A 27,256-nucleotide genomic window follows, 5' to 3' on the forward strand; every position below is an offset into this window, starting at 1 on the left:
AACAACTCGAACAAGTACACAGCTTCAAATATCTTGGATCAACAATCCCAGAAGATGTTTCCAGCGAAACAGAAATCAATAACAGAATTGGAATGGCAACCAGTGCCTTGGCACGACTTCAAAAAATATGGGTTGCAAAGAATATTTCCATGGCAAACAAGATTAACCTAATATAGCGCCGGAGTTTATAATTGAGATATTCTAAATAGCTACACAAAAATCGCCGTAGTTTACAATTGAGATATTCTAAATAGCTGCCTAAATAACGCCGTAGTTTATAATTAAGATATTCTAAATAGCTACTTGAATAACGCCGTAGTTTATAATTGAAATAATCTAAATAGCTAAATAAATAGCGCTGTAGTTTATAATTAAGATACTCTAAACAGCTACTTGAACAACGCCGTAGTTTATAATTGAAATAATCTAAATAGCTAAATAAATAACGCCGTAGTTTATAATTAAGATATTTTAAATAGCGAAGTAAATATCGCTGTAGTTAATAATTAAATATTCTAAATAGCTAAATAAATAGCGCCGTAGTTCATAAGTTAGATATTTGAAATAGCTAAATTGCGCCGTAGTTTATAATTAAGATATTCTAAATAGCTACCTAAATAGCGTCGTAGTTTATAATTAAGATATTCTAAATAGCTACAAAAATACTAGTAGCGCCGTAGTTTATATTTAGGATATTCTAAACAGCTAAATAAATAACGCCGTAGTTTATATTTAAGATATTTTAAAAGGCTACCTAAATAGCGTCGTAGTTTATAATTAAGATATTCTAAATAGCTAAGTAAATAGCGCCGTAGTTTATAATTTTAAGATATTCTAAATAGCTAAGTAAATAGCGCCGTAGTTTATATTTAAGATATTCTAAACAGCTAAATAAATAGCGACGTAGTTTATAATTTAGATATTCTAAATAGCTACCAAAATGGCGCCCTACTTTATAATTAAGATATTCTAAATAGCTAAATAAATAGCGCCGTAGTTTATATTTAAGATATTCTAAATAGCTACCTAAATAACGTCGTAGTTTATAATTTACATATTCTAACTAGCTATTTTATTGAATGATTTCGTAGTTGGTAAGTGCGTGTGATGCGGTGCGTGAATACCTTTTAGTGGGTCTGTATATGAAGACATTTTTCCACCAAATGTCAATAATAGTGGGTGTAAGTCTATGCAGACTGGGCGAACATAATTCCCGTTATGAGTGATTATAAATTCATTCTTTGCATTTTTTTGTTTCGTGCAAAATGCGTAGAATATATTTAAAAATTTTCAACGTCACTTCAAACTTTTTCGTTTTTTCATCATTAGATGGTATCGTTTTCACTCAAACATTCCAACAACACCGAGAATCATCATGATATTCAGATACGCAAAAGGAAATGAGAGTAAGGTTTTCATACAGTGCAATATGTCACAATACCTGTCTGAGCCGTGACTCCTCTGCAGAATCAACTTTGAGCATTTAAATGATTTAACAAGAGCGCCATCTAGAGGCGATGTCACTGTTAATAAAATGGTTTCACCGTAGAGGGTATTGAGTGAAGGTCAACGTGATCTCCACCATTGTGCGATTGACTGCACCAAACAGAATTTATAGGACAACTTTCAGTCAAAATTAAGGAATATCTTTGAGAAAGGTAAGTGTTACATGTCTGCTATAATAGTATACTCGACAGACACTCATGTTTTCTGAGTTATTGATCTCGTGAAATGACAAATAATGCGTACGAACTGATGGCGTGTGTTGTCCAAGCGGCGTGTAATCGAAACCCAAGAGACCATTGCCATGCTTTGTTGCACTTGTATTTCTACTATTTGTAGATCTGGATATTCCCATCTAAGAAATATTAATCGTATTCGTAAATCATTATCCCAATCTGATACTGAAAAGTTGGTACATGCATTCATATCTTCTCGCTTAGACAGCTGTAATTCATTATTGTCTGGTCTCCCTGTAACTAAGATAAAACCTCTTATTCGTGTACAAAATGCAGCAGCCCGCCTTGTCACTCGTGCTCGAAAATATGACCACATTACAGACATTTTTATTAAACTTCATTGGTTACCAGTTGTACAAAGAATCAATTTCAAATTACTTTTACTAGTGTATAAATCTTTGTATGGTTTTGCCCCAAATTATCTATGTGAATTAATCGAATTTTATGTACCTAGTCGTAGTTTAAGATCTGAATCAAAGTTTCTTATTAAAACTCGTCAGGTGTGTAGTAAAAAGTCCAAGGTGTTATACAAAGACCGTGCTTTTGAAAATTTAGGTCCTAAACTTTTTAATGAATTACCTCTGTCTGTTCGTTCTAGTCCTTCAGTAGACATTTTTAAATCCAGACTGAAAACGCACTTATTTAAATGTGCTTTTAATATTTGACTGATTGTTTATTGTATCAGCGCCTTTGATCTTCATATGTTGGAATTGTTGCGCTTAATTAAATAAAGTTATTATTAATAATATGACAGAACCCAACACTCTCCTCGTGGCTTTCGTTGCGTATGGAAATTATTTTCACGAGTGATGCGGTGTATCCTGCGGCCGTACTCTCACGAGCGAAGCGAATACACTGCATCTCGCATCTTTCGTTGGGTATTGAAGTTATTTTCACGAGTGATGCAGTGTATCCGGCGGCCATACTTTCACAGCGAAGCTCGTGAAAGTACAGCAGAATACACCGCATCTCGAGTGAAAATAACTTACATACGCAACGAAAGCCACAAGGAAGGTATGGGGTTATGTTATTATTACATATGTTCTATATTTGAATATTTCATATTAAAGAAAGATCGTGCAACAAGCAGGGATGGAAATTAGGTCGGGGAGCCGCATTGCCCATTAATATGTTCCGAGATAGTGTTACGCCCTTGCAATGCGTGTCAGTGTAGAACGCATGTCACCGTCTTTGTGAAAATTAAATGATCAGACGTCTAATCTGAGTCACCGTTCGAATAAATAACTCTTGGGCGTTTTATACTTAGTTGGGGCCAGGACAGAACCAGAACTTGAACTGGACGACTATAATACACAGTTTACGTTGAAGTTAAAAGTTCCATCACATAATTGTGCATTGACAAACATGCCGTGCAACTGCGGTACTCCACTGACGGGTTGACTTTAGTTTGGGACATTGCTTGCTGGTCGTGGATTGAATGAGCCTTGGTTACCGGTTAAAATGTTATTTATTTGGCGTTGGTAATCTTTATTTGGAACTGAGTAACGCCGCAACGTCGCCAGCAGAAACCTCCTGGTATGTCGATGTTGATGGTTGCGGCTCCATAGTAATCGCTGATTTTACTGCGGATGGGTCTTTCGCGAGCCCTTCAAGGTTTATAAAACTCAGTTTCCAGGTGGTCAACATACATTAAGTTCTCCCAATCGTAGTTTTCCATGTGATACACCTAATATGCCAACAATATTGCTGAACGATTTAAACCGCCGGCGGATAAAAATAACAAAATAAAAATAGTTCGGTAGCCAATGGATATACCATGTTTATTTGCATATCGACCGTGAAAATACCGAAAACATTATTGCATGGGTGATGTCGCGCGCAGTTATCTAACATGCAACATTTTACTTTCTTTATGATGTGTTCTAAGTTAGTTTGTAACTTCAGACATTGTTTTGATAACCACGATTTGGACCCTGAGAGACTATATTGGTTTCTGTAGCAACTGTGATGCTATCTCCAAACGTTCGCTACATTGTTTCCCATTGCGTTCTCATGATACTTTGTCTGCTTACCCCCGAAATTCCCACTAAAGTTCTGTCTCGTGTTAGTCGCGTGTCATTCCTAATATGGAACGACAGTTTTGCGTTTCGTTTGTATGCGCCAATCATTAGCGTTGTTTTATTTTCCGAACGTTTTTCGCATGATATATTCTAGAGTACCAACACGTGTTTGGCACTTCTCCGATTAGTTGTCACCAATACAAATGCCGCTCTAACGTTAACAACTACACTAACCAGGCAAAGCGCTGTCGTGAGAAGCCCGATTCAGACCGTCGCTGTAATTCCTCCTACGGTAGCTTCGCAACCTGATGATCGTTACGCACACCCTCCTTTTTATGCTCTCTACGATGTCAACTCCTCGTGAAACTATTATTTAACAATCCATATTTTATATCAAGTAGTATTCGCTGTACAACGTATTGATGTTCATGCTGAGTATAAATAAACAAGTTTGAATTACACCTCACGTCTGTTCAACTCAAGAAAACACAACGCTATCAATGTCCGATTCAATAACAATTCTGCATGTTTAGTCAGTTCGTTTTATGTGAAAAAAAGAACACCTTAACGCCTAGTTTTGCAGGTGATATGCAAATTTGTTTTAGTAAAAATAACTGACTACCTATAATTACTATTACTGTTGTTCAAATTTCAATTTCCTTGGCAAGTATATTCATGTACCCCAAGGGAAAAATATCGTACTTCTAAATATTGTTTATTTTTGCTATGTTTCGAAAAACAGTACTCCTAAAGGGACTACTTTGTTTGCTTTCAGACCTATTTTGCATATGGGGTGTGGAAATACCGATTTTGATTTCAGGGACAAATCAAAATGAACTGCAGAGCATATGTAATAAGTGGTGGTATTTTCATGGTAGAACGTTATTTTTTAAACAACACATTTACTACGTTCAATAATTCAGTTATAATAATACATTGACTAAAAGCTCAGGCACAATTCCAACGTTCCTACAACAGATTGGTAATACTACAAAATATATGCCCTTCAATGAGGGTCGTTATATAGGAATTGGTATATACAAAGATCCTTAAGATATTACCAATAAGGTTGAAAAAATAACTTGACAATTTAATGATAATAATTGTAATAAATCCTAGCTTGTTAAACAGGATGATCATACAGTCGGTCGGTTCACGCAAACATAGCCGTGTGATTTATCATGATTAATATTTCAGTCAGTTTGACAGTGGTTGCCATGACATATACTGATAAAGGTTAATGACAAGACCAGATGGCGAGCTGGTCGAAATCAACCAAAAACATCTTATGACTCTGCAGTTTTTAAGATACAAGACAGTAGCTGTAATTCTAAACCAATGTTGTTTGCGATTTTAACTAAGGTGGTATCTTTGTGGAATGTTAGTGCGAGACTATTACCCCATCAATATTAGTTAGCGTTGACAATGTATAGAAATGTTTTCTTTAGACAGCTTGACGAGTAATTAATTGATTATGATGTGTAAAACTTTCATTTGATTGATTGTTTGTTGGAAGGCAAGGCCTTGGAGTCTCTTATACTGATTGTAATTGGTTAAGGGGTGACAAGAAATAAAGATTGATTTAATGCTGTCTCGGGTGAAAACCAGGGACTTGGCAGAGAATCGTTTGGGAACATGAACGAAGCTTGTGTGTGTCTTTTGTCAGCCTAGCGTGGAAACGACCGAATCCCGGTTACCTAAGTGAAAGGTTTTTAACCATCAAAAATACCTATCACAGATTAAATCTATGTCAAGGCGTGACAATCGAGGGAGCCATTATTCAACTCTCACAAAATCACAATAAAACATGGAAGTGGTCGCATATTACCACGTGACAAAACCACCTAATACAAACGGCAAGGTTCGAATCACGTCGTGGCGTGGTACACTATTGTGTCATCGAAGTATAATTGGCTTTTAAGGGCAGTGAGTTTGAATTACGCTCACACTACAGTAAAAAACGTAAATCAAATAAGTTGAAACAAAGAAACCTCTCAAAATGCCACTATACAAAACTAAATCAATAAATAATGAAATAAAATACAAATTAAACTGACCGTTGTACATTTTGTTCAACAGTTACCAGATTGTGACAAGAAAGAAAGAGAAGAACCAGTCAATGGTAAGTTTTGCTAGATATTAAAGTTTCACGATGGTGTGCCCTGTATTTCAAAAACAATTATTATATAGTTCTTGGTTGTTAATTGAGGGTACGAAATTTTTTTAGAAAGTCACACTTGTATTAGTGGAAATAAATGATTTTGTTTTAAACTCCCAAAATTATTTAAACGCGACTTGTTTTCACCTAAATAAGTCACGAATATTCTTGAGGCATTTATTCTCCCAATTTAAGGATGAGACCCAGGTTCGTAGGCGATTATACTCAAACCTGTATTTCACAGTGAAGATGGCATAGGACTACCTACATGTTATACATTTTTAGTTAGCTCTGTGTGTGAATTGTGTGAAAATGTTATATTTATTTCCCAAACGAGTGAAGTGTATGCGTGTTTCTTCCGAAAATAGGCTTTTTTGAGTTGTTTTCACTCAAAACACGGAAAACATACTGAAGTTACAGACATCCTGTCTATTGTTAAAAACTGATCAGCAGACTGGGAATCGGACCGTGTCCGGACAGTACAATGCGAGCCTTTGTTTTCTTGAAATGGGAGTCAAAAGTGAAAACTTTTTTAACTTCTGAATAAATTACCATTTGATTTTATTCGACCCCAGGTTTCTGTCGTTTTAATAAGTTCATCGAATAATGCGATACAGTTATTGGTATACTAGTTGAGAATCTTCTGTAAAAAAAAGAACCGTTCCATTGATCTTGTGTCTGTCAGACGTCTATTAAAGTAAAGCGCGTAGTGCCAAAATGAAAGGCTCGAAAACTTGCAAATTTGCATAAAAGTAATTTATTGTTTTTCTACTCGACTAGAAACCTATTTGAAACGATAATTTTTGTATGGTATTATGCTTGGATAATACTCGTATTTTTGACGTCCCGATCGGCGAAAATAATGATACAACGACGGATATTTTTTTGGGAAAATGCAACGAAGTTTTGGAAACCACTCGGTAAAATGGCGTTACTTGTTTACTGAGCAAACATGGGAGGACAATGATTTAATCTTATCAGAAAAATAAACGCAAAGTGTAATGAATCTGTGGGATAAGGTCATAAGCCACGTTAGTCTTGTTAGCGTGATAAAATAATTCCTAACATAGCTCCATCCGGAAGTTCTATCTGGTCTTTAGTCCTGTCGCGTCCGGTTGGTCGCGTCCGTTAGGAGTGAAAGCAGTTGTTGTTGCCGCAGCACCACTCACGTGAGCTGTCTAAACTACGAATATATTACACAAAACGATTTGTACTTAGAAAAGACGTGGATTCCGAGTCGTGTAATATCTTGGACGGCATTGCTGCTTCGTCAAAACACAGTCCTTCAAGAAAGTGGGACTGTAGTCCAAAGCGTCATCGTGTCAATGGTCAGCCCGAATCAGAGTCAGAACTCAAGAAAGCATCTTGGTCGTCATACATGAACCAGTATCAGACAATTTTAGGTCGAACTGCATCTCCGCATTCATGCGTTTTTTTGTTTTGTTTTTGAATTTTTTACGATATAAACGTGTTAGCACTGGCGGCAGCCATGTTGCTGATGTAATTACTGAGTGGAGCACACGCATAACTTTCATTGAGAAGGGGGCAGTGATTTGCATAATCGTCTGTCAATCTATTTTAATTAGCCTCGTCATTAAGCCTGTATAAAACAATGGCACTCGTAGCTGTTTATCGTCGCATTTTTATTAATATTTGACACTTTTCTAAGTACCAAATTAACTATTTTGTTTTATTAGTGTGAAGACAACCTTGCAACATTTGAAAATATGTAAAAAAAAATGTCCACAAATATTTCACGAACCTGGGACTCACCCTTAAAACCTTGTAATGGTAGAAATTAATTAAATGAAAGATGTTCGCACCAAAATAAGTCACAAATATTATCCTAGCCTCTGTAGCAACGCATAGAAAACTAGCATTATATTCTAGCTCGATAGGCTACTCTGATATCACACAATATATTAACATCCCATCTACATTGTATCTACATGTAGCTATTATGCTAGGCACTGTAGAGACACATTAATAAATAGCATTTCCGCTAGATTGCATCTACATTTACCTATGGGTAAAATACCTGCTGGAGACTGTGCTATAACAATGACTTGGGTCCATCACTCAAATTTCTAAACTCTTTGTAGTTTTGATGATTCCTTTCATTGTTGTTATTCACTTGTGTAAAATCAGTGTTTTCCCGAGGTTTCAAACAATGTGGTGACACTGTCATGTTTGGTAGACAATGTCACTCTCAAAACCATTTATATGGTCTATAAACAATGACCTACGGAAGTCAGAAAGCACATAATTCAATAGCGTGGACATTCACTTGTAATTAGTCTGTCTGCCACAGGCGCTATCAAAAATAACACATTTGAAGAAAAGTTTGTTTTTTTTCAATTTCGAAAATATATTGACATAAAAAATAGAAAATGTATGTTACAATGTACAACATGCTTACGGTACTTCAGATATCACTTAGTGACCAACATCTGATTCTGGCGTTGAATGTATAACATTTTCAAGGAGTGTGGTAATTGTATTGAAGAATAATTTAAGCAAATTGTATGCTAAATATGTGGCAAATTGTCTGCAACCATACACTGCTGTTTATTAATATATATACTTAAAATGTTTTGATAACAACGTATTTGTTTATAATTTATTAACATAGATATATATTTGGGTTTGTACAGTGTACTGAATAAAGGTTTTCCAATACAGAATCTCTTTTCGGTAAGTATAGTTCATTTCGTTAATTTTAGTACATGGAGAGTGTCATACTTTTTACTTTAATATATAAATTCTACAATATATCTACATGTAGCTAATATCTTAAAATTAACATTCTAGAAAGACTGCTCTGATATACCATAGTTTTACTTTGATACATTGTATATTCATATGCATATGCATATTTTTTTTTTTAAGGAGGATATGTGTTTATTTTTAGCGGATTTAAAGTTCTAAGACATTGAACAGGTTCTCAAGACACTGGTTTGTGGTGACAACCTGACGGTCCATTTTGCAAGCATTGCGCATTAACATTGACCATGGAGGTAAAAGACTAAAGAAGTTACAACTGGTTTTAGCCTATTAAATTTCCTTTCTTTCCAGTCGAGTTAATCCTCCTAGCTTGTCTGTTTAAACGTCTTTTTTGAAACCCATGATCATTTCCGACGATAGCGTTCACTGTCCTCGTAGCCAAAGGCGTTTTTTTTTCTCGGTTGCTATGCGTTGTTTTACGAGAATAAGAGTAATTTTACTTGCGCGATCTATCAGTAAGTTAAGTGTTTTTTTTCGTGGAATTTTTATAGGTCATTTCAACGGCTGTTTTCGCAGGGTTGCATGAAATTGTCTCACTTAGGTGTTAGTTTAAATTGAAGCCTACTTTACGATCTTTGCAATGCTGTTAAAACTACGTCCCTACGGAGTACTCCGCGCGCATTCAGTAAAAGACGGAAACTTTAACTTTTTTAGCTCCGCTGTCGACATTGTCGAGCGGAGCTTATCATATGAGTGATTGTCCGTCGTCCGTGTCAATGTTTTACTTTTTCGACTTCTTCTTGAAAACTGCAAGCCTGAATGCTTTGATACTTGGTGTATATGTACCCTGGGTAGACCTCTCTCAGATTTGTTCATTTTGTAATGATATCTTTAATTCTCTAATTTTGGTGAATATTTTTGTCATTTTTGGTAAAAAGTGATATTTTCGACTTCTTGTTGAAAACCGCAAGTCCAATTGCTTTGATATTACATATATAGGTACTACATGTGGACCTCTCTCAGATTTGTTCATTTTGTAATGATATCTTTAATTCTCTAATTTTGGTGAATATTTTTGTCATTTTTGGTAAAAAGTGATATTTTCGACTTCTTGTTGAAAACCGCATGTCCAATTGCTTTGATATTACATATATAGGTACTACATGTGGACCTCTCTCAAATTTGTTCATTTTGTAATGATATCTATAATTCTCTAATTTTGGTGAATATTTTTGTCATTTTTGGTAAAAAGTGATATTTTCGACTTCTTGTTGAAAACCGCAAGTCCAATTGCTTTGATATTACATATATAGGTACTACATGTGGACCTCTCTCAGATTTGTTCATTTTGTAATGATATCTTTAATTCTCTAATTTTGGTGAATATTTTTGTCATTTTTGGTAAAAAGTGATATTTTCGACTTCTTGTTGAAAACCGCATGTCCAATTGCTTTGATATTACATATATAGGTACTACATGTGGACCTCTCTCAAATTTGTTCATTTTGTAATGATATCTATAATTCTCTAATTTTGGTGAATATTTTTGTCATTTTTGGTAAAAAGTGATATTTTCGACTTCTTGTTGAAAACCGCAAGTCCAATTGCTTTGATATTACATATATAGGTACTACATGTGGACCTCTCTCAGATTTGTTCATTTTGTAATGATATCTTTAATTCTCTAATTTTGGTGAATATTTTTGTCATTTTTGGTAAAAAGTGATATTTTCGACTTCTTGTTGAAAACCGCATGTCCAGTTGCTTTGATATTACATATATATGTACTACATGTGGAGCTCTCTCAAATTTGTTCATTTTGTAATGATATCTATAATTCTCTAATTTTGGTGAATATTTTTGTCATTTTTTGTAAAAAGTGATATTTTCGACTTCTTGTTGAAAACCGCAAGTCCAATTGCTTTGATATTACATATATAGGTACTGCATGTGGACCTCTCTCAGATTTGTTCATTTTCTAATGATATCTTCTGTTCTTTAATTGCTATGTGCATTGCTAACAGCGGAGCTATCTCAGCCGACAGGCTGCTTGTTTTATTGTAGTTATCGGTATTGGAAAACATCCGGGTACATCTTTCACTATTATCCTGGCGTTGCGGTTTTGAGACAAAATATATATTCTCTTCACTCACAACTTTATAAATTTCATTTACTTCCGATGACATGAAACAATCATCGTCTTTGAGAACGCGTACACAACTTAAGTTCCAGTGACGCCATTTTAAACAATGACCTTTGGCCAGACAGTTTTCGAATATTCCCGAGGGCTCTCGAAGTACATCCGTAATAGTGACATCGGAAATATCAGCTCCCGTCTGCAGTCCCTTCAAATTATGGTCAGTGTACAACAATTGAAAGTTAAGATTTCAGCGAGTCTTAGAAGGTTTATTGACGGTAAGGTCAAAGGCTTGCAACCGATCGGTACAATAGGCCGGAACAAACACATTCGCCATCTTCACATCGATGTGCTTTGAATACATCAAATATTGCCAGAGCTTATCTTGTTTTTTGGGTAACTGTAGCTTCTGGCGTGACGATGTCACATACGGAATGATTACATTGTCTGAATACCGATGCATTGTTTTCCGTATTTTTTACTTGGCAAAATGATTGCCGTGCTTAGTGTGAACTGCAGTAAGGATAGTGATAATCCTTGGACGTGTGATGGCTAGTGGAAGTGTAACACTAGTTTTTAATGTGTGAATTGGTAACAGGCATTGAACAATAAAGCTTATATAATTCGTCTGCAAGGAAAACGCGAATTAGACGAATGTGCTTTCACGTGAAAAATTCATTGCATGAGAATTTCCTGTCATAAAGTATGTTAATTTGATAATTTGTTGTTTGCTGCTAGATTAACAAGCAAACATTATAATCACTGAGTAAACGGCGGAAATGATCATGGAACCTTTGATCTTAAACCAGTTGTGACTCCTTCTGTTGTTTACCTCCATGCATTGACATATTCAAAATCTCTAAACATTTAACCAAGTGAATAAAGTAACCCCAATGCAGTAGCCATTTTGTAAGCATCCATGAAAAAACATAGGCATAGCATTCTTTCTAGCTGGGATGTTCAGATGCCACACAATATTCCCACTTTGGTAAATTATATTCTTGTCAGAATCCCATGGAGACTAGCAGAATAGCTATCTAACATGCTAAGCATTCGGCATACATACCAGAATATATTTGATTACAGCCAGTTAGCTAATACATATGTATGTTAGACGGCATGGAGATGCAGAGGCACTGACCTACCATCTTAATAATCTACATTTAATCTAACTAGGCTCCTAAGATGTCGCACCATACTTTCACTATGATACATTTCGTTCAGTTAGCTATTTTGCTGGAATCATTCAGCAAATAATTAGCTGGTAGCTAAGATATTCATCATTTTAGCTAGGTTAATGTAATGTCGTACTGTAAATATATGTTGATGCATTTCATTATGCCTTTCAACTTTTCACTCAGTAGACACAAATGTGTTTCATTATTTTGTAGGTGAAAACTGAAATTGCTGCTAATGTATAGATGAAGAACACTTCACACAATGAAACTCAGGAAGAGTACATGTCTATTTTTTCAAGATTTCCAAAGAAGTAACAATGCTGCACTTTAACAAATAAATACAAACCCTCTATAATTAAAGTGACTGCCAATTTATCAGAAGATTACCTGCATATACACATAGCGAATTATTCTTTCAATGTCATACGGTATGCTTTATATTATTAATGAGAAAAGATAATAATTTTAGAATTGCATGATAGTTCATTGACTTGAATTGTGTAATGTGATTGCTTGCTGAGTTTGTTGTTTTATTTCAAACTGCTGTCAACATCCAATAAGATTACATTCATATTGCATTCTAACTCATACACTCAGATATATTTTTATAACCTAATAGTAGAAGTAAATACATATTGTAAAATGTCTTTACATCTAGATAACAGTGAAGAAGATGACGAAATCAGCATGGAGACTGATGTGCAGTCCAAGAAAAAAGTGTTTCAGTGCAAACAGTATGAGAAGTGTTTTATTTGCTCTAGCCATCTACAAAATCATATGATTGCACATACAGGGCTGAAACCATTTCAGTGCAAACAATGTGAGAAGTGCTTCACTCAGTCTAGCAATCTAAAACAGCACTTGCTTATACATACAGGGTTGAAGCCATTTCAGTGCAAACAGTGTGAGAAATGCTTCACTAATTCTAGCCATCTAAAACGGCACATGCTTACACATACAGGGTTGAAACCATTTCAGTGCAAACAGTGTGAGAAATGCTTCACTAATTCTAGCCATCTAAAACGGCACATGCTTACACATACAGGGCTGAAACCATTTCAGTACAAACAGTGTGAGAAATGCATGACTCAGTTTAGCCATCTAAAACTGCACATGCTCACACATGCGGGGTTGAAGCCATTTCAGTGCAAACAATGCGAGAAATGCTTCACTCAGTGTAGCCATCTAAAACGTCACATGCTTACACATACAGGGTTGAAGCCATTTCAGTGCAAACAATGTGAGAAATGCTTCACTCAGTCTAGCCATCTAAAACAGCACATGCTTACACATACTGGGTTGAAGCCATTTCAGTGCAAACAATGTGAGAAATGCTTCACTCGGTTTTGCCATCTAAAACGTCACATGCTTACACATACAGGGTTGAAACCATTTCAGTGCAAACAATGTGAGAAGTGCTTCACTCAGTTTTGCAATCTAAAACAGCACATGCTTACACATACTGGGTTGAAACCATTTCAGTGCAAACAATGCGAGAAATGCTTCACTCAGTCTGGTAATCTAAAAAATCATATTCTTACACATACTGGGTTGAAGCCATTTCAGTGCAAACAATGCGAGAAATGATTCACTCAGTCTAGCCATCTAAAACAGCACATGCTTACACATACTGGGTTGAAGCCATTTCAGTGCAAACAATGTGAGAAATGCTTCACTCTGTCTAGCCATCTAAAACGTCACATGCTTACACATACAGGGTTGAAGCCATTTCAGTGCAAACAATGTTACAAGGGTTTTATATATTCAAGCGGTCGAGAAGAACACGTGTGCACGCAAATTGTTCATTCCATAAAGAACACTGATAAATTGGGAAATGAATTATTGGTTGTGTTAGAATGTTTGAAAACTGGACAGAAGTATAATACAAGCGAGATTAGTAAAGTGAGTCATGGAACAGACTCATTCAGAATGTGCTTTCTTTCTAGAAAAGAAAGGACATTAAAAAAACACGAGATTAAGTTGAGCTATGAAATAGATAATGTAGACCAAAAACTTGCAAGACGTGGGGGCACAGAAACCTTCAGACATGTGCTACTTTTCTAACTCATGGCCATGTATGCAAAATGTGACCTGCACATCACGTTATCAGATTATCGTACAATGATATAGATGTATTATCTCAATAAACACATGTATTGTTTTGCTTTAATTATCTTAAGTAATTAACTTGTATAGACAGTATGAAGACATTCTCATCAGGTCACCAGCCAATTGCGATATGTAATATAATTATCATTTTTTATTATAAAATTATGTGCACATTATTACTTTATAGTATTTTTTTTAACTAAATTTGATACTGTATATTGTGTATCATTTGTATTTTTTTAGATGGATCCAGTTATGTAATTACAGCTATCCTTGAGATTCAATAAAAACTGCATTTCCAATTGGGTACCAATGATTTACATATCCCAAGAACCACCTGTCAGATTCCAATGAAACTTGGTACATATATTTTTGTGGGATAATATACATACCTGAACAGTTTTTACTTTACATCCGTTAATATTATTTTATTAATGTTTGCTTGATAAGTAGACAAACTTTAGCCGTTTCAATGGTATTGCGAAATTATGTTTCAGTCAAACCTGGTGTGTAGGTGCTTTGGGATAATGCTCATACCCGATTAGCTTTTTATTAATAATCACAAATTTACATAATTTAGCTGTCACGGAAGATCAATACTAAATTTTCTCCGGATATATTGATCACACATTGGAGCTTTATTTCTCACTTTGCAAAAGAAACTGATATTCTGTTTGAACTTTACTCAAGTCACAAACACAGTGTCGCTGGTCACAAAAGAAACTGATATTCTGTTTGAACTTTACTCAAGTCACAAACACAGTGTCGCTGGTCACAAAAGAAACTGATATTCTGTTTGAACTTTAGTCAAGTCACAAACACAGTGTCGCTGGTCACAAAAGAAACTGATATTCTGTTTGAACTTTACTCAAGTCACAAACACAGTGTCGCTGGTCACAAAAGATAATGCGTTCTCTTGCTCAGAAATGACACGATAGGCAAAAAGAGGTAATTATTGACCGAAGATTTCATAGCTGTGAAATATTGTTCTAGGTTAACATTGTGTTTTAACATATAATAAATGATCAGTCTATTGTAATTGGTTATTTCTGAGTGACATTCTGTAGTTTAACATCTTTACACTGTTAGAATTCTGAAAGAAATTTGGTTCATTTTGACTGTTTGTACCGTAGTTTTGCAAACCTATAAACAACCTTCGCCTAGTAAAATAACTAGTTGAAATTATTAGTTGCGTTATTCAATTCACAGTCGTTTTTGAGAAGTTCGGAAATTGGTAAACTATGGTTATTATTTTGTTTGAACTTGATAAATTAGTGTGGGTCAAATAAGTACTGAACGAGCATTGTGCTGGGTTCGCCGTTTTCACTATGGTTAGAGAAAATACCATTGGAGAGTTCCTGTAATCTGATTCAAGTTTTTTTTTTCAATTTCAAAGTGACCAAATAAAAAATGTATTGGTAAAATTGAAATAGTTTATAACGCTCGTTTCATTTGACATACACGCTAACTCTCATTGTTATCTCCATTGGGACGGTCATTAACACTACGATGTGATACAGATTTACACATACTGGGTAGCTTTTCACTGTATTCATGGATTTTAATTAGTATAATACACTTGAAACGCCCGTTAAATGATTTCGGACTGTATAGACGCAAGTTCAAAAACGATATATACTCTATGCTACTAACATTATGGAAGGGGAATTGAGAGGTTCTGCACAACTGCATGGATACAGGTGGATGCACGAGAAATGCGTCAAACATGGAATTGTTATTGACTGTAAAACGGGGAAACTTCTCCTTCTTATTCTTGATCCAGAGGTGGTAAATCGCCGTCACAGAAGACTCCTAAGACGTCAGCAATATTGCTCATCTAGTCCGAAATACATATGGCACGTATACTGGTACGATCAATTGAAACAACATGGGATAGTCATGCATGGGGCAGTTAACGGATATTCATGGTACATCACGTGGATGTAGGCGCATACGACGAGCAATGATCCCAGAATGGTTGCTGGCAAATACATGTATGCGGGGATAAAAAATGAAGGATGCCCAAGGGTAGTCCGGGATAGAAAATGGGCATGTAGAACAGATGCAGAGATTCTTACGACGAAATGATAACGATTCGCCGTACTGCTTTTATGTATGATACTAGTACAAGTAATCAACGTACAGAATTCTTCTTGGGCATTCTCCGCAACAAAAACGCACAATTTTAGATGAATTTGTTCTAAAAATCAAAGATGACGTGTATTTTTACGGCAAATATTTAGATAAAAACCTTAGACACTTTTGTTATTTGAATATGATACAGGCAAAATTTTCTTACAAAGCTCTTTTCATATTCATGTATGGTTTACTTGTAAGCATTTTCAAATAATTACATGACATATATAATCATAAATCTAATCAAATAACATGATCTATTACAAGAGGCTGGCGTTGTTGTTTTTATGTTTTAAAACAAATCGTTCATGAGAATCAATCAAAATTTATCGAAAGAATACTGCTGGCATGACCCCAAAGAAGTGCATAATTTGTAATCAGTGTTTGCAACACAAATGAGTTTAAAATTGAATAGAACGTGCATATAAAAACTAGGTACAGTATTTTTATCTACCTAAAATTTCCGTTACTTTATGAAATATATTCATCCATGATACAAGTATCAATACAGCACAAGTTCATGAATTCTCGTTGCTGTAGCTTGAATATTTAAAGAAATATGTTTATTTCCTTGTACTTGATACTATATTGAAAATACTGCTTTCATGTTTCATTGTTTTTTTCGTTTCTAAAAAAAGAACCTAACAAAGTTTTTCGGGTATGGAATATTCTCAGAATTTGACCTTAACGAAATCCTGTCGTACCAGCAGGCCGTCTGATTATGTTGTAAAAAAAAAGCTTGTGGACAACAAATTATAGTGTTCGCATTTCAACGGGGAAAATACAAGTTTGGTTAGCAGAGTGTACTCTCAAACGAAATTATCCACGAAGATATTTTTTAGCTCTGCCGTATTTTGGTGACAGAAAATTATTGGTCCACACCCCGAGACTCATACGCCGCCGCCGACCTTACGTGTCTTTGCGGAACGATCTAAACAACTGAATGTGTTTCTAATTTGCAATGATGTGATTAAGCAAACATATAGTTTAAAGTTCGGACCAGACACTCTCAGACGAGTTACATATAGGATTTGTACTGTATGAACGGTTACTAGAAAAATAATAACAATCTTTGAAGAGATATGATTGTATTTTGTACGCACGTTTCAGATAAACTTTTGTACATAGTTATAATTGCGAATTTATCTAGAATAACTTTACTGAAAAACACTATATTTTAGGCAAAATGGCAAAGTCTACGTAGTAATAAAATGTTTTGTAAATCTCAAGTGTTAAATTTTGCTGACAGGTACTCCAATGAGCAAAGAACAACAATTAAAAAATAAAAATATTAAGTATTTTTAACACTTTTGTCAGTTGTACTAATATGTGTAATTTCGTCATCAGTATAGTTTACTGATATCATTTGATAACTTCTAATGTAAATATAAACGTATTATCATTATCTGCGGTACATGCTATGATTTAAAGAGAATCTAGAGATTGTTCTATATCAAACCTTTTAAGGTTTATATTCATAAACATAAACATAAACACTGTGTACGTAAAATGTGGCTTTACTAGATTTAGTCACGTGGTAATAATGACAGGCAATAATTAGGCTCCCCACGTTGTGTTTTTTCTCCAATATAAAAACCTATGTCTGGGAAATACTTCCAAATATTCTCCCTGAAACAATAACATCTTTTACAAAGCTCTTAAATAATATTTATATTCGTATTCACACGATTTAACACGTAATTACAATTAAATGAATTTGCACATTTCATTGAAACAAATATAAACACAATCTATAGAAAGCAAATATAAACACATTCTATAGAAAGCAAAAATATAAACACATTCTATAGAAAGCAAATATAAACACATCTATAGAAAGCAAATATAAACACATTCTATAGAAAGCAAATATAAACACATTCTATAGAAAGCCAATATAAACACATTCTATAGAAAGCAAATATAAACACATCTATAGAAAGTAAATATAAACACATTCTATAGAAAGCAAATATAAACACATTCTATAGAAAGCAAATATAAACACATCTATAGAAAGCAAATATAATCACATTCTATAGACAGCAAATATAAACACATTCTATAGAAAGCAAATATAAACACATTCTATAGAAAGCAAATATAAACACATTCTATAGAAAGCAAATATAAACACATCTATAGAAAGTAAATATATACACATTCTATAGAAAGCAAATATAAACACATTCTATAGAAAGCAAATATAAACACATTCTGTAGAAAGCAAATATAAACACATTCTATAGAAAGCAAATATAAACACATTCTGTAGAAAGCAAATATAAACACATTCTATAGAAAGCAAATATAAACACATCTATAGAAAGTAAATATATACACATTCTATAGAAAGCAAATATAAACACATTCTATAGAAGGCAAATATAAACACATTCTGTAGAAAGCAAATATAAACACATTCTATAGAAAGCAAATATAAACACATTCTGTAGATAGCAAATATAAACACATTCTATAGAAAGCAAAAATATAACGACTTCAAAAATTAGTTCTCATTTCTGTACATTTGTTTATAGCCAACTACTAAACCGATGAAGATGGATAACACATGTATTCAATTCAAAAAAGGTTCTATTATTATTTATGAGAACATGCAATGTAATAAGCTGTTTACGGTTATCATGTAAACTAAATTTCAACGACAATGCAATGCTGAATCCTGCAATACAAAATAATAAATTACAAAATAAAACGTATGAACACCAGTCAGCTGGTGTGTAGTCTAAACACAAGCGACCATTGTGTTTCTTGCATTGCCCCGGTGTAGAATAAAAGTTGCTTATAGTAACATGGTAGAACGTCATTTTTATTGAATCAACATAATTATTACGCTCAATATTTTAACTATATTTTATATTTTACACCCTTTAAAATGAAAATTATCTGTAATTGGTCTCGTTGGGACATGGCTTTGCCAGCTTTGCAGATTTATCGCATTAGCAATACAGCAACACCGACTTTGTCCAGCTTTGTACGCAAATTTTCAACTGTAGAATTATAGACTTTCTACGCAACCCTACTAACCGTTCAGGAAACTTTCCGGAATTCCCATGTAACTTTACTAACTTCACAAACTTTTTACATAACTTCAAACACTTTCCACATAAACAACTTTCATCTAACGTACCTAACTTTGCAAGCAATTTTGCAGACTTGCCATATAGCATTTCAAGCTTGACACCCAACTTTACTAAATTTGCGCTCAACTTCCTCAACCATCATTTATGACATATATTTTGCTTTAAAATACAACAAATAATTTACACTCCTTGAAATGCTCAAGTTTGGTCGCCCAATTACGTTAATAAGCCTGTTGCCTCAGTGGCCATTAAAATATGCAAACATCAAGGGTCTGATGGCGCTCAACAGGAGACGGGACAGGAGTAATTTGTACAGAAATGTTTAAATCATTTCAAAGGTTATCAAGTTTAAACCCATCATTAACACGAACAATTAAATCAGGTCTATTCGTGTATATTTTGATACATTGCAAATGTGCGGGTGTTGTATTGGCCACAACTTATTTCAACAAAGAGAGTGTTGATGTTTTCTATCCTTTTGGAAGGTGGAATGATGCACCTTTGTTAATTTAAAGTGAAATCTGACACCCGAAATTTCAGCAAGTGCATTCAAGGGAATTTTAATAACCCTTATTTGATGCAACGCGAGACTGTGCGATAGAACACGTGGTCTGGCGTAATCCCCTAGCACCTGAGAATGATCACGTGACACATATCACTCTATCCTATCAGAATATTTGACAACACCGTTGTGCAACGGTGCAAACACATGTGACCGCTGGTTAGCTACTTAGCTACATGGAGATAGTTTCGGTTAAAATATGTCAAACAAGACACAGATATCTGATTACGATATTTTGCCGGTGGTAATGGCCCGACACACTAGAACATTTTCGATACTATTCCAGCTACTACAAGAGAAGTGGAACTATGAATTTCCGTAAACAAGAAATTCGGCAATTCATAAAAAGATCGAACATCGATGTCTAGGAAGCGACGCAAATTTTGAAGCCTATGGCGAGATTCCGTTGTCGCGATGGCTGGATGTGCAACATATGTCCTTTTGCTATTTTTGTTCTGCAGAAAAACTAAAAAAGAAATAAGTCATGTAATGTCTCTGTATTTTTATTTATAAATACCTCAGATTTTGCATCACTATGCTTCAATTTACAGCATGCAGCTTGTCCCCAATTCCCACTACTTTGTAGATTTAGTAAACACAGAATATATTGCCAGTTACCCAACAAAATGTGCTTAAGAGTTATGAAATCTTCATGTTAGCTATGCACAATTTGCGTGAAAATTATATAAATCTGTTGACTAAAATGTGACTGTAGGATGGCTATTTATGTCGAGTCTTTTCTTGATTTCTTTCATTTTTTCGTATATGCGCATGCGCACACAAGATAAGTCTCATTTACGACAAATCTTCCAAGGATAATTTACAATACTGCAATTGTATAGACTTTCAATTTAACAATAAAGACTTCGCGCGCGATTTTACAACTTTGCATGCTATTTTAAAGACTTACCACACCACCTTACTAACATTCTGCGTAACTTTACTTTTCCACGTCCACGTACTTGCGACATTGCAGACTTCCAACACATATTTCCAACATTACTTCACCAACTGTGCATACAACTTCACAGACTTTCCACACATCGTGATTGAATTTCCACACAACTTCCCATCTTTTCACGCAACAGTGTATTTTTACTAACTTTGCCCACAACTTGGCAGGCTTCTCACGTAACTCACGCAGGCATCTTTACTGACTACCCACTAAACTTTGCACATCGCTTTGCAGAATTGCCACGCAGCAATACATACACCTGACGTTGCACCTGCACGCAGACTTTCTTAATAATTCTACACACTTTGCCCACAATTTTACAGTATTGTCAGGCTGCACAATTTCATTTATCCACATTCCATGGAACGTTTCAGACGCTAAAGGTTACAGATTTTTCACTTAACTTTACCAACTTTCAACGTAAGTTTATCAACATTGCATTTACTTTTAACAGCTTTGCACACAGCTCTTCTAACTGTGCATTTTTTTACAGACATATTTCATTGCTTTTCAGCCTTTCCACGTAACTATTCCCGCGATTTTACAGACTTTTCACGTAACTTTATCAACTTCCGAGCAACCTTCAGGCACGCCACAGCAGGCTTTGCACTCCCCTTTGTAGACATTCTATGTAACTTCGAGTAGTTTGCATGCTGCTTTGCAGACATATTGCTGAAAGAGTCAAGTCATGACACATTCTTACATTGCCAGATTTATCTTTTCAAGGCTTCATACATGGACGAATAAATCATTTACATGAACTCCGTACAGGTACTCAATCTCCCATAGATGTAATGTTATTTGTAACATTTTCCATGAATTGACCGTTGTGGGACTATCACACATTTCTGAAACAATCGGCTGTGCAACACCATTGTACACCCAACTACATCGTACAGGCACAGAACCATTGAAGTCAGTACTGGGTTACAAATAGGTTACCACAATCGAGAAATTTTCCGATTGTGATATTTCTTATATATTCTCACCGCCGTTATCTCGTTATCTCATTTATTTAAAACGTATGGACGTTTTCCGATTCGATAAATGAATTTCGAACAGTCGCCCAAAATGCGCTAACAACTCTGTTCATTTCTTTCTTCTCAACTTACAACTTCACGTATGGTAATTTGAATTTACTAGACCAGTGATTGAATATTTCGTAGTCGTTTAATTGTATCAAACAAATCACCGAATAACAGTGTCAAGAGTGAATGTCGGAGATACCAAATTTTCAATTTGCATACGGTTTATGCGGTTTATGAGCTGTCATTTATCTTAAATTCTCTTTTCTGCTCCCGAGAGTATATACACACACAGGTGGAACTAAGCTTGTTCTGTATTAAATGAAGTAACTCGTGAATAAATCATTCAAGGGTGCTCCAATAAGTACGTGATATCATAACATTTTCAATTGAAATACAATTATATATAATTTAAATAAAAATTAGCTTTAGGTTTAACTTTCTTTGGTTCGAAACAATTATTTTTCTATCGCATTAATAATTAGATGGAAGTATTAGACATAATGTGGTTATAGGCGTGGTAGGTGACGGTCTTATATAATAACAAACATGTGGAATATCTTGTTATTCTGTCATTAAAAATTGTTTATATTTTTAGATAACTGTTTTCATGTTGATACTATGACGTTCGGTCGAAGGAACACATATCTGCTCAAAGTCAATTAAATCTGACATCGCCAGAGGGTTGGGTACTTTTTTTATTTCTCCCTTCTACTACTTTTGAAAAAAAAAACTACGGTTTTCTCTAACTCTGTTAAAAGCCCAATGTTATAGTTGTCAGAGATTCAGATTTGTTGCTTGAACCTTGAACACCATGTTTGGGAATGTGTTATTTCAGACGTCATTCATCATTAAACGAAATTCAACAACAACTTCACAATAAAGGCGTTACTTGAATATCATTGTTACTGTAATGTATTCATTTGTCGCTTAGAAAAAATAAAATATATTCCCTGAGACCCTCTGAAAAAACATTAAATCATAACACTACTATATAATGATCTTCGCACTAAAATTCCATTTTCTTCTTTTTTTTCTCAATTCTGGGAATCTAAATAGTAATTTGCGCATTGCCTATTGAGTATATTTATGGAACTTCTGTATTTCTACCGCTACTTTCACACATTGTGGTGATCTATTCACAGGTACATGGTTCCTACTACAAGACCTTGCTGTCTTCGATTTGTTACGTTTTGAAATTGAAATAGAGTACGTTCGTATTATGAAAGTGTTATTATTGTGATCAGGCCTTTGTACTGTAATTCCTCCAAACAACTACACCCGTCCCCATTCCCAAACCACTTGCGAAATGTTACGATTAAGCCAAAACATGAAATAGGTATCGCATTATTCAGTCAGTGTCAGGTTCAATAATGCAAAACAAAGTTTGGAGTTGACTGAGGGGAGTTTGGTGTTAGCGCTGAGCATTCATCTGGCTTCAAAGCCTTGGCGTCGACCTCTCTGTTAAATGGTGTCATTTGGCATTTATTTGTTGAATCCCTGTGCTGTACATTAATATGTGAACATTGATGCAATAGATATGAATATTGTATAATTGTGAATTCGTATACAACTTTGCAAATAATATGATCTAATGAATTCCATGCCTTCCGCATTGAAATAAGCCATTAAATGAATATGCCGTTGAAAGTTGAAACGAAAAAGTGGTAACGTCAAAATAACTCTTATTCAATGCTTGTATCATTGTTGAATAAACCATGGGCTAGTAGGGAAATTCCCTTTTGAATAAATCAACACAATTGGAACCCTGAGTGATTCTAACGGCGTCATAACGGAAGTGTGGCATTGTTTCATTGTTTACAAAACTTTTGTATATTTTCGCGTGGAAGGTCAATCACGCTTGCGTGAGATGTTTGTATAAATCACTTTTGTGGATATTAAATGGGAAAATCGAGTACACTGTCCGCTGGCCCATGGGAGACAGCTGATGAAATTTTCCAAATGAATCCAATTATTTAATAAGATAATATGATTTCATCTGAAAAATTAAAACGATGATATATAATGTTGTACTTTCATTTAAATAAACATATCACATTTCATTTAAACGCTGAAGACAACAATTAACAGGTGAATAATTTGAAGTCGAACATCAGGTTGGTGGTTAGTTACATTTTAATATATTAATTTGACTACTATGTATGTCACAATCTGGAAACGAGGAACTGAAATGCCAGATGGTATAAGAAGAATGTATATGTCTCAACACCGATTAGATTACACATTCTACTCATACTATGCTAATAAGATGCTAAGTGGTCATATTAGGTGATGCATCTTTACATCACACAGACCACTTTCCTTGATGCCTTGTCAACATAAATGTTGTTTTTCTCTACTCAGGCATTTGGTGCGACGTTTGTAGTGCTGAATTCTATCCAGGCAAAACCTGCCTGTCAAGACCCAACTGATGCCGAACTTCGCCAAAAGCTGAGCAATTATTCCCCTAACGGAATTGGTTTCATTGCAACGAGCAGCGCTAACGCATGATAGCTCATGTCCACTGACTTACAGCAATGGAGCTCAATATATCAATATGGTCTACTTGCCCATTCTAACACTTACAAAACACCAACACACTGCGATACCCTCCAACTATGCTGGACGTTCAGTGTTATGATTGTGACCAATGCATCTCAGATTTCTGTCCAAGTTATCAACATCCAAAATGGAAATGCGAACGTGTTATGCAGAGTGCATACGGAAGTGTGTATCAACGGTGTATACCAGTATAATGCAGTTCAGACTAACGTTGCTGATTTGATTGGCTGTTGATTTAGTCACCGATGTCAAAATTCAAACTGAACGATTATTACCGTAATTTAGAATTAATTTGCTTTCATTTCAGACAATATACATATTATCTTTATTATACTTGCCAATTTGGTAGCGTAGCTGCTAAAATACTTAAAACTGACTACTTAGTTCAACGAATCACTGTAAACGAAAAATTAACTCAAGCAGCATTATTTGGACAAAATAACTATAACTGCAAGTATTATTGTTATACTGTTAGTTGGGTTGCGTTTTACGTTCACAGTTACTATTATTAACAATCATAATGACATTACTGTAACATTAATTTGCTTTTTAGCTATCGAATTTGTAATCATTTTTCGCAAGGTCGATATCTCTTCTCCTTCTGAGCATGCGTGGTTTACACGTTCATTATATGACATTATATACTCGGCAGCAAGTTCGAAAATCTTCGTTCGTCAAAACATTATTGATTAACGAGACAACTAAGACAACAACACTGTGAAAAACAACGTAATGATTATATTATTAATATTTATATTCAAACAATGTTATGCGTAAGCACGGTAGTCACGTTTTAGTGACAATATTATCGTTTACATTAACAATTTCAAAAGGTAGATCGAATCTAGTTTAACCGAGAACTACATTCTTCGAACATTTTCTTATTTACATGGATCTGATATTGTTTTATATTTTTATCTGTTTTCATGAATACTTCTGTACTGAATAAACATACTATTGCATGCATATTCAAGTTAAAGTCAAATGTGGCGATTAATTTTAAATGATTGAAATTATCTTTTCTACACAACGTTTTCTCCCATTCATGTGTGTTGCTGGCGCTGGCTTTTGTCCTGCTCTTCCTATTTTCAGTTATAATGCAAATGAATGGACATTGTATACATTTCAAACTAAATTATTGAATATAGTAATGAAATGGGTCTAATTCGAACGAACGAAAATTTATTACTGCTCGTAACGTTACATGTAATGTTGACCATTTCTACTATGAACAATAAAAATTTCCCGTTTATCCGGACGCGCAACGCAAAAAAGATAAACTTACATAACTTTTGAAATATTTCACATTGAATTTTCATATCAAAATATTCTATTCATTAAAATTTACCTGTCAAAGCTGGGAAGTCTCGCCACAGGAACTCCTCCCACCCCTCAGTAAACACCAATGTCTGTTTTAAAGAGACAATTTTGTAATTTAGCACTTGATATCAGTTTGTTCATATTACGTTGCTTCTTTAAACGCAAGCATCCCAAAAAATCTGGTTTGGGATTAATTTCCTAACTTGCTTTACATATACCTGTTATAATAACCAGCGCCATCTTGCGGATTGGTTGTCATAAATTGTACTGTGAGTTTATTCATTATGCTTAAAACATCCACGAAATTTGCAATTATAGAATGACTATCATAAAATTGGCATTTTGATCTTGATTTGTATACCAGCTTTGGTGCGTTATGATGTTATGTACTCATCTGCAATGTCTATCACTGACACAAGTAGTTTTTCAGGCTTTTCCTAAAAGCTTCGGATTTTATTTTCAAATTTAGAACTTTTAAGTAATTCGCGTAATTTTTTGACATCCGTTCATCACCTCCATTCTTTTAAATATGATTTCATTAGCAGTAGTAACGTCTGTGATGCTCTACGGATGCGAAAGCTGGACTATGACAACGAAAATAACGAAGAAAATAAATACATTCTAAATGAAATGTTATAGAAGACTCCTTGGTATCACATGGCGACAACAAATTCGGAACGAAGAGGTATGGATGAAGCTAAAAGATCAGCTGAAAGAAGGACCAAAAATAGAGCATCTAATTTAAACAATTAAGAAAAAAAAATGCAATTTTCTGGACAACAATCAAGGAAAAACAGTATTAACGTATTATGCAAAGGAAGGTTAAAGGATGCAGAAACAGAGGACGGCCAAGAAGAGAATGGGAAGATGACATCAAAGAATGACCAGAGAATGGAAAGCAGCTTTACCATCTTGCTGATGACAGAAAGGGCTGGAGGAGGTGGGTCTGGTCATGGGTGCACCAACGGCCTCCTGAAACTATGAACTAAAAGAAGAAGTGATTACAATACCTCACACACATTTATTCTGATCACCTTCAAATTTGCGAACCTTGTCAATCACTATGAAATGTCAACCAAGTTCAATTTTGGTGTAACTAGCAAGTGCAATCGTAGTGTAGTTCCCTGTTTTTCAAATCTGGCTAGTATTTTATTCTGCTTATATTTAATACTGTTCTATTATTTAGGAACTTGTATACAATTAATGTTATGTTCTTCTATAATGGACATTGAGATTAATAAAGTACATGTATTATTAATAGACAAACGCATTGGCAAGTACTTTTCTTGCCAATTTTTGCTTAGATATTTTGCTGAACTATTTTTAGAAACGTTTGTACAATGTTATATCATTCTATAAGGAACACTGAGATTAATACAGTAGATGTATTATTTGGGGGGACATGAACATTAATTATATTATTTTTGTGTGTACATATGATGATTTGATTGTTTTTAGCCAATATATTTCGCCCAAAATGTATGTTATCATCCATCATTTTGTTTTTAAATATAGATTCTAAATAT

General features: G+C 34.6%; 1 long non-coding RNA gene across 2 annotated transcripts; it reads left to right on the forward strand.

Moving 5' to 3' along the window:
- The first annotated feature begins 1,464 nt into the window (after window positions 1–1,464).
- Window positions 1,465–12,924, forward strand: LOC146735209 (uncharacterized). Of its 2 annotated transcripts, XR_014931413.1 has the most exons (5): window positions 1,465–1,658; window positions 5,840–5,882; window positions 8,551–8,612; window positions 12,171–12,385; window positions 12,616–12,924. It is a non-coding gene; the product is annotated as an uncharacterized LOC146735209 (long non-coding RNA). The 2 variants fall into 2 exon arrangements; XR_014931412.1 differs by lacking the exon at window positions 12,616–12,924 and having other exon boundaries at window positions 1,504–1,658; window positions 12,171–12,433.
- Window positions 12,925–27,256: the final 14,332 nt, after the last annotated feature.

Source organism: Saccoglossus kowalevskii, chromosome 13 (genome assembly GCF_978046115.1).
Source record: "Saccoglossus kowalevskii chromosome 13, keSacKowa6.1, whole genome shotgun sequence".
Lineage (NCBI taxonomy): Eukaryota > Metazoa > Hemichordata > Enteropneusta > Harrimaniidae > Saccoglossus > Saccoglossus kowalevskii.